Genomic DNA, 9,165 nt, shown 5'->3' on the forward strand with positions numbered 1-9,165 from the left:
AACGTAAACGTGAATATCATTGTCTAGACTCAACCAATTTTCAATATTGAGGTATCATTAGCTTCCTATTATAATTCTCTATCGGAGTATGTACAGTTATTTGAAAATGGCCTTTGCCATGGCATCACCAAAGCTAAAATATCACACTAATTCAAACTTTCTGACATTTTTTATATTGTATTCTCATATGAAGGTGAACGGTGTTTCTCAATTACTACTGGTATGTATACATTTTGGAAATCAAACACTTAAAGTATTGTTCTGCATAAATTCATATACATACAGAGGCATGCATAAAGAAAATTGCAACTGTTATTTTTAGCGTTCGTCTTTTACTAGTGTATAGCAACACGAAAGCACATACATCAGAGCCGAGCATAATAGTTGTCTTTGGCAACACGGAAGTACATTAGTGAAAGCCGAGTATAATAGTTGTCTCTGGCAGCACGGAAGCTACTCATTCATCATAGTGGATGATAATAGTTATCATGGTCGACACTGGGAGCTGTGCATGACAACACAGAAGCACATTAGTGAGAGCGAATAATAATAGTTGTGCATGGTTGCACGGAAGCACATTCGTCAGAGCGGTTTGTAATATTTGTGTCTGGCAACAAGGAATCACATTCGCCATGGAAGCATGAGTTGTCCTCTTTCCATCAAGAGTCTCTTCAGTCATGTCATTATTGTCTGCTGCCACCTGGCCAAAGACGCCTGGGGAGATGTTTGATGGCAATACCGTACCAAAGATGTCGCTCTTGGCTAGGATCTCCTGTGCAAGGCTTGTGTCGGTTGCCTCAACATCATCGTAGGAGTCACAGTGGCCCATTCTGCTCAGCATGGTAATGAGCTGTTTTGACCTCGTCATATGGCGAACTGCAATTCCCAGGGCCACATGCTTGGGCATGTTAGTTGTAGCATGAGTCGCACAGTGTACAACATCCTGAGCAAGCATCAAAACACGTCTTTCATCTGATGAGTTGCTACATTCTGGTGCTGAAACCTCATCTTCATCTTCCTTTTCTGGTTTGGCAATAAACCAGTGTAGTCGCCAGTAAAGACTGTCTGGTATCACAGATTTGGATTTTGTCAGGGTTAGATCCATGATATTAGGTGGTCGGACTGATATGCCTTGGCATTCATTGATCTCCAACTTGATGAGTTTCGCAGTGCAGTACAGCAGACTCACCCTGTCGCAATCATCCATCGCTGTTGTGGGCTGTTTTCTTGGTACACCCGTGGCTGTTGCGGTGTTACACTGATAAGCAGAGTTGATGACATCTTGAAGGGATATGGAGCTTGAGTACAAAAGTTCGGACTTACTAAGATCATATGGCTTATGGAAGACAATGTCATCTCCAAAGTGTTTTTTTAGTCGAAGTTTCAGTCGCTGGGTAGTGTAGCTGTCAACTGCCACTGCCTGTCCGCGCAGAAAATGATTGTATCTGTCCAGAAGAATTGTCATATCAAAGGCCTTCCCACCATTCAGGTCAGCAAAGATATCTTCAGCCAATTGCTTGAATGCCGTATTGTAACAAGTATCTTGTCTCCCTTCATGGAAGCAGCATACTGCAGATTAGCTTTGCTGATGTATGAGGCATGGCAAGCTCTGTGGTATCTAGCTTCTGCTGCCACTAGATCGTTACTGACAGCACCAGTAGTCCGTAACATGTCCTCATCGCCCTTTGCGGTCGCTGCTTGCACAATAGTTTCACAGGCTTGGAAAGTTCTGACCATGGTCATCTCCTTTACCCTTCTGTGTGTTTTCTTCTTGCAGAAGAGGCACATAGTCCAGTCAGTGGACGTTGACTGGGACCTGGATACCCTGGAGGTCTCCGTCAAACTTGTTTCAGATTGTGTGCCAATCTTAGATTCTTCTGCTGGTGTCGGTGAGAATGCAGATCTTCTCCTCTGCATGTAACGCAGGTTTTCTTTGCTTGTCCATTTTTCATAGCAATTTGAGTGCCATTTAACATCCGCGGTTGCCAAACTGTCAAAATCTGATTTTAAACGTTCGTATACTTCATCTCGTCGGAGTTCCAGTGCTGCAGCAAGTGTCTGTATGGAGGTATCTCGGGCTTTCCCCAGTGTCTCGTTTGAGTCCATCTGACAAATTATGCACTTGTGAAAGTTAGTCAACTTCTGTCTCTTTACAGGTAAAAGTTGCACTACTGCCTGACTCTCTGAACTGGCCATTGCTTCAGTTGGCTAGTAGGATTCTTTCAGATGTTCAATTTGGAATGACACAGAAAATCAACTATGTTAACCCACAGCCTCTTTTACCATCATTATTAACATGACATTTTTAAACTTTATTTTTGTAATTATCTCGTCCATAAGAATTTCATAAAAATAGACTAACACAGCATTTTTTTAGTCCAGCAGCATGAACCTGTGAAAAATTAAATTGTTCAACACCCACTACAGAAAAGTTTGACTTGACAACTTAGTATGCTCTGAAAGATGCCTAAAATATAAAAAAGCTCATAATATTTGATTTGTTTGTGATTTTTACCTCTTGTGGTTGTACAATTCAATGAATATCGACATTTCTGTACATATTCTGAAAGAGAATTATAATACGAAGCCAATGATACCTCAATATTGAAAATTGGTTGAGTCTCGACAAAGATATTCACGTTTACGTTACCCCTCCCCTAAATTTTGCTAGCCCACAGTGACCCTCTTGGTAAGTACCCTTGTTATGTATAATGGCCTGTAGAATTTTAATGATACCACAATTTGAAACCACATACTACCTGGAGGTGTTCTATAGGGTCTATTCTACCACTCTGTCAAGTCAAACCTTTTCTGTAGGGAGTGTTGAACGATTTCATTTTTTTCAGGTCCTTGCTCCTGGACTACAAGGACAGCATAAAGGAAGTTGCACTAATGTTGCGAGGAATCATCCGTCGAGCATTCAAGGAGGGCAAGGATGTTCCATGGCCTCTGACTGCAGCTGATCTCACCGTCAATACAGATATGCTCCCAGAATAACTCCAGAAATTTCTCAATGTCGTCATATCTGGAAACCCTACATCCAAATGTGAGAAGTCTGAGCACTTGGTTTTATCGATTGGACAGGACCTGTGTCGCTCTGTCACAAATTCAGTGGAAACTCCCAAAACACATTTTGCTGTGTCTGACACTCAGACATATGTACAGAAGTAAGCAACTTACAACCCTTCTCAGTCGACTTGGTAACTGTGAGACTTATGATTTCGGTATTGAGCTAGAAACTGCTTTGGCAAAAGTGCTGGACCAGTCATCTACGCGGCTCACCCCACAGATTGTGAGGGGTGAACGCAATAGCCTCTTCCATTCGGAGTGGGATAATTATAATCAAAGGCTGACAGGTATTCACGGGAGCAACGGTGTCAATGCATCAGCCTGAATCATAGTCGAGGCAATATGTGACTAAACCTAGAACAAATTGCAACAGTTTTGCAATAAAGTTTTTTGGTACCTATACATATTATGAAAGACATACTAAAATTATAGATGAATATATTTAGTGGAACAATATTTGGCAGCCATTTTAAAAATGGCCCCCGTCGAAAATTTCAAAATTTTTTTATATTCTTATATTTGCTTTTGTAGGTCATTAAAAGGCTATATATGATTAATTTTGCACTGCAGCCTATGAACTTAGGTTATTATCTTATAGTTAGAATATAATTTCATATTTGATATTCCCTTCATCAGCATAAATCCAATATGGCAGCCAATTTTTGCCATTTTTCATGATTTTGCTCATAATTTTGCAACCAAATCATTTATAATGTTGCTTTTATCTCTACTTCTAGGGTTTCATGGAAGGTGAATATATCTAGATCAAAATTAACCCATTTCAGAACTTCCTTACAGTACAGTTGGCCCATTCAAGGGTGGCCAAAGTACGGCAGTACTCGTGAGCGAAATCCAGCTTTTTGGACGACCGCTTTGAAGATGCGTGAAAAATTGTGGTAAAACACCAAATTTGCCACAAATGAGCTTGAGGAATTGCTTCGTGATTATTAATATAGTACCAAGCGTGATTTTTTTCCTAGAAACCCTTAAGTGCGAAAATCCAAAATGGCCACCACGCAGATCAATTATTGTCATAACTTTGTAAATATTTGTCGCAACAACATAAATGAGGTGTCCTTCTGTATGTTTTCAGACCTAAGGAATCTCATGAGACCAATGTTTACTTCATAAAATATATGTAAAGCCAGATTATATATATATATATATATATATATATATATATATATATATATATATATATATATATATATATATATATATATATATATTTATTTTATTTTTTATTAGATTATATAAGACTTTTTTGTTCATATACATGTTGTGAAAACATACTTAAAAGTATATGTAAATATATTTAATGGAACACTGATTGCTATCCACTTAAGTATGATTGATCAGGTATGCCGTTACTGTTGTTATAATTAAGAGCTGTTAAGATACTAAATCTTAAGATCTACTTGCACAATATGCATAATATTATGCTATGCTTACTTGTATTGCAGGATGGCGAGCACATGTGTATTTTGATCTGAGACTCCGCAAATTCTATGACAAAACCATTTCTCGAAAAGAGAAATGTATTCCGTTTGTATGGAAACGGTGACGACTATGAAGTATGCCGTTTGATCAGGTTTATGACGAAAAACTGCTATACTATGATAAGTAAAGTCAAAACAAATAACGCCACACGCTGTGGTAATGTTTACTACACATAAACACCTTTTCTGATATAGATGTTTATATTTATGTTCTGGGAAAAGGGTGGTAGTGCAACCGAACATGTGGTGTAGGCATAGGAAGATGGTTTACCTTTGACAGTCTCGCAATAATATATTCTTCCTCCTCAGAGTCAGTGTCCGTGGCTAAGTGCGTAATATTGGCGCATACACCTCTACATTCGCCACATTCCATAGAACAGTCCAGTCCATTTTTGCGGCATGTACATCGCATTGTGTTGCATCCTGACTTGCAGTTGCACCTCATTATTTCGAGGAGATCTTGGGGAGCAGGCATCATGTCGGTGAGGATAGGCATCATTTGCCCATTGTTGACTTTCCAGCCCCACTGTTCAGCAGGTAAATGACTTGTATCATCGGTCCATTCTTGTATCTGGTGATAAACCCGCAGACTGTGATATTTGATGGACCCTGATGTCGGTGGCAAGGATTGAGGCTGTACCATCTCTTTTTGAGAAATGGTTTTGTCATAGAATTTGCAGTCTCAGAGCATTGAGAGGTTGTCCTTGGCGTCCTTTGTACAGCGAGACCATTGCGTGTTTTCCTGCTACTACAATTTCTTCTTTTTTCATGAAGACAGATGCTTGTTTTGCAAAGTATGAGCCTTTCTTGATTTCTAGTAATGGCACCTTTTTTCCAACGCCGAACACTCAAGACGTTGTGTCGCAACCAGCGATGACATGTACAAAAGGTAGATAGTCACATACAACATCACCGAGCAACGATCTTGTTTCTCTGATATTCCAGCATCGTTGAACTTTTTGTGAGTGTGTCTTCTGCTCTGGCCTAAAGAAGATATTGTGTGACGTGTTGATTGCATGATGACACAAAAGTACCATCAGATCTGTGTCATCGCCAATTAGTACCGTGTCCATTCTTGCAGATGATGCGATAGCTGTTTTGACAATGAGGAGGTCGGCGTCCCCTCTTGCATGGAATACATCACACCCTTCTTCTTGGAGCCTCTGAGACAGCATGTTAATGAATCGCTGCTTGTTCTTCTTGTTACAGAGGAACCCTTCTTTTGTAGTATGGAGTGCCATTGTGCTTGAGAAGTGTACTTCTGCTCCTACACATCCACCATTCCTCTTTAAATGTGTGCAATCTTTGGGGCTTGGTCCATCCAAATATCCATCAAATACTATTATAGCCTTGCCATATTTGTGTTTGACGTAACTTGTGTACTGCTTGCAGATACTGTCCCACGTAGCTGCTTTTGACCATGGTATCCGGTGAAGCAAAGCACCTCCATCTAGAACATATTGCACATCAGTTGTCGGACCAGATGCAGCTGCAATCTCTGATGTCCACAATGCATCTGCAAGGTTAGCTTTGTTGGCTAGCCTCATTAAACCATTTGATTCAAATAGAGCAGGTGGATAAGTGCACAGTTCGAAACTGAAGATCTTTAACAAGTCGTCACACCTGGACATCCATTAGTTTGACATCCATTGTGATGGCCTGGTCCTTTTTTTTTGAGGGAATGACTTGCCACTGCGTGTCCTTCCATAGATTTTATGATTGCCTGGCCTACCATCTTGGCATCACATGCATCTACAGCTGATCCAGCGAGAACACCAGTTGCAATGTTACGCAGTGGGGATTCCGAGCTAAATGGGTTTCTTTGAGACAGATACTGCAAAATAGCTTGACAGTCATGCCTATCTCTTTTCATCCTTGCTAATGTAGCATCCTTATGCTGTTCACTTGTTGTATACTGAATGTTGGTGAACTCTTGCATAGCAATGTTCACCGCTGCACATATGGGAGTCGAGAGTACCCATATAACGTGCTGGGCCTCAGTCAAACCTCTTCCTCTTGTCAGGCCTCCAGTTGTCTCTATGCTGCTCATCAGACATTGCTCGATGATCAAATCAGTTGAAAAACCAGCCCAAGACCTCTCTGAACGTCGGCTAACATGTAGTCCTAAGAAATGTCTGCAGACTTCGGGATGTTGTTCAGACAATCTACTCATCTTTTGTAGATACAGGTGTATTGATTTCAGGTACAGGTTGTGTCCTGATGCTGCAAAATATGGCAGCATGTCATATAGGCTTTGCAGGTGTAGGGCCCAATTCCCTGTTCTCTCCCCTGTGAGGAAGCCTTGTAGCAGCTTAATCATATCAAGATACTGGAGCCAAAGCTTTGATGTCCTCAGAGATTGAAGATTTTCCTTTTTGCTAGCAATGGTATCCTCAAACCTGACCAGTACTTCATCTGTTTCAACTTCAGAAGCTGGTATGGATCCCATGAGCAAATGTTTAATCAGCTCGGTTAACATGGACATCTCGTCTTGCTCTGACTGCTCCTCCCTGCTGATTCCCGCTGAATTGCTGTCACAGCGTTGGTCACCAACTGACATGGTGTGTCTGGATGTAGATGGCTCCTGTGTTGATTCGTCAGCTGTGGGGATGTCAAGGCTGAGTGCTTGAGCTATCAAAAGTGCATTGAGACCAGCGTCTACCAGGAGATGCCCCCTCACAGCTCGATATACTGCTTTCCAGAGAGTATATGTCCTACTGCATTGTCAGCATAGATTACCTGAAGAACTTCACGCAGCCCGGACCCTCCCATTAAATGACCAATACAACGCAAGAAGCTCATTTCAATGTGGAAACCTCCAAGACGAACTACCACCGAGTTTAGTGGATTTGTTTCGGGCTCGCTTTCCACAATCATGTTCGCTTTCCACCACAGAGGCTGGTCAAATGTTATTATTGGGGTGGACTTATACCTAGCTGCATGCAAACAGACAAACTTGAGGGTTGAATATATGCAAGACAAATCATTTGGATCCATGTCTATCATGGGCAGGAACATGACGGATGATTCTCCAGGGTGTTCACCTTTGTACACCATCTGCATCAATCCGGACCACAAAGGTGTTGCAGTCTTCAGCATCAGTGATGCTTCCCACAGTAGATCAAGCTTTGCATAGGGTTTCTCCAAGTCTGGATTTGTAAGGTGTTCGTAGTGCATTGATTCCATATTTCTGTTGTAGGTAAATTGCTCCATATTGATACCACCAACAGCTTTGATGTCTTCGTTGGTTACATTGATCCTTCTGACTGGTTTGGTGGTGGTCGTTTTTGGTGTAATTCCTAAAATAATGCCCATGCCACGGAATGTGTTTTTACCGTCAATGGTTCTGATGTTTGATCAACATTATCCGTTGCATACTGAAGGAAATGCTCCAGAGTGCACTTTTGTTTATCTGTTCCCTGCATCATTGCTGCGCTCCTTTCAAACTTCTTTACTTCGGAATAGGAAAGGCAAAATCCATGTTGATGGAGCGTATCATTCAAAAATTTGGACTGGAAATGATGATGCAACTGGATGCCTAGACCAACCTGGAGGGGTACTAAAAGCACACGTGGACGCGTGGCTTGCATTATAGCCTGCCCGATTGATGCCAGCTTGAGTTCATTGTGCTGTCCAACGAGCAATGTGCTGAGAAAAGTTTGTAAAGACTTAGGAAGGTAATCCATCCCCTCCTCGGCAGATGATATTTCGCTATAAGTAGGATAGGTATCATTGGACTGCTTCACATCCTTGTTATCCTGTTTAATTAGCTTTGCTGCGGTCTCAATGATGTGGATTGTTTCATCCAACACACGGTGTTTCTGTTGGTAATGGAAGTCCTGTAGGATCCGTGCAGCAGTGCTTACAAATGTGACTACATTGGGTTTTCCATTTATCTCTGTGAAGACAATCTTATCACCAAAGTGTTGCTTTATCTTACTTTTCATGTATTTGGAGCTGTACGGGTCGCATTCGCATTCTTCTTGTTCTGTGTATTCTTTCATTTTCTCAACCAGGTCGTTGACAGTTCTCTGTTCATCATCGTTTTGCTCCAAATAGTCAGCTACTTTCAGAAAAGCTTAATTTCTGATCACATCCTTGGGTCGACCGCTCATTCGAGTGTGTTTCGATGCTCATGGACGATCCTTTGGCACAAAAATTTGAGGAACGTGTTTTCCCGTTCTAAAGTTGACACTGCACATTTGGTGATAGACTGCATTTGCTGCTGGTAAGTCTATTGCATACAGCACACGGGCACGAACCGTATCCACCCAGTTATTAGTGAAGCTGTTACATGCTGTAAGAACTTTGGCCGAAAAATCCATCGACCTGTCTGGAATGAGCTTCCATTCTTGTTTGCGACCATCATATGGATCCGAACAACCGCAAAATAAACAGTCAGTCTTGTAGTCGTAGGGTGTCTCAGTTGATCTAAGGGCAGATTTTGGATCATCTTTACGAGGTAGACTGCCAGCTTGTTTTCTTTTGTATGCACTGATCATATGGGGGTTTATATATTCTCTTCTGCATTTAATGTGGACATTGTCTCCAGGGTTTACTGTAATGTCACTTTGACGACTTTCGCTTGCTCTGAGAA

At 41.4% G+C, this 9,165-nt stretch overlaps 1 pseudogene; it reads left to right on the forward strand.

The window, feature by feature from the left end:
- Positions 1-1,339: 1,339 nt before the first annotated feature.
- On the forward strand, positions 1,340-3,496 carry LOC147033331 (uncharacterized; annotated as a pseudogene).
- Positions 3,497-9,165: the final 5,669 nt, after the last annotated feature.

The sequence above is a fragment of the Eptatretus burgeri genome, chromosome 2 (assembly GCF_056783735.1).
Source record: "Eptatretus burgeri isolate ZD-2024b chromosome 2, Ebu_testis_v1, whole genome shotgun sequence".
NCBI lineage: Eukaryota > Metazoa > Chordata > Myxini > Myxiniformes > Myxinidae > Eptatretus > Eptatretus burgeri.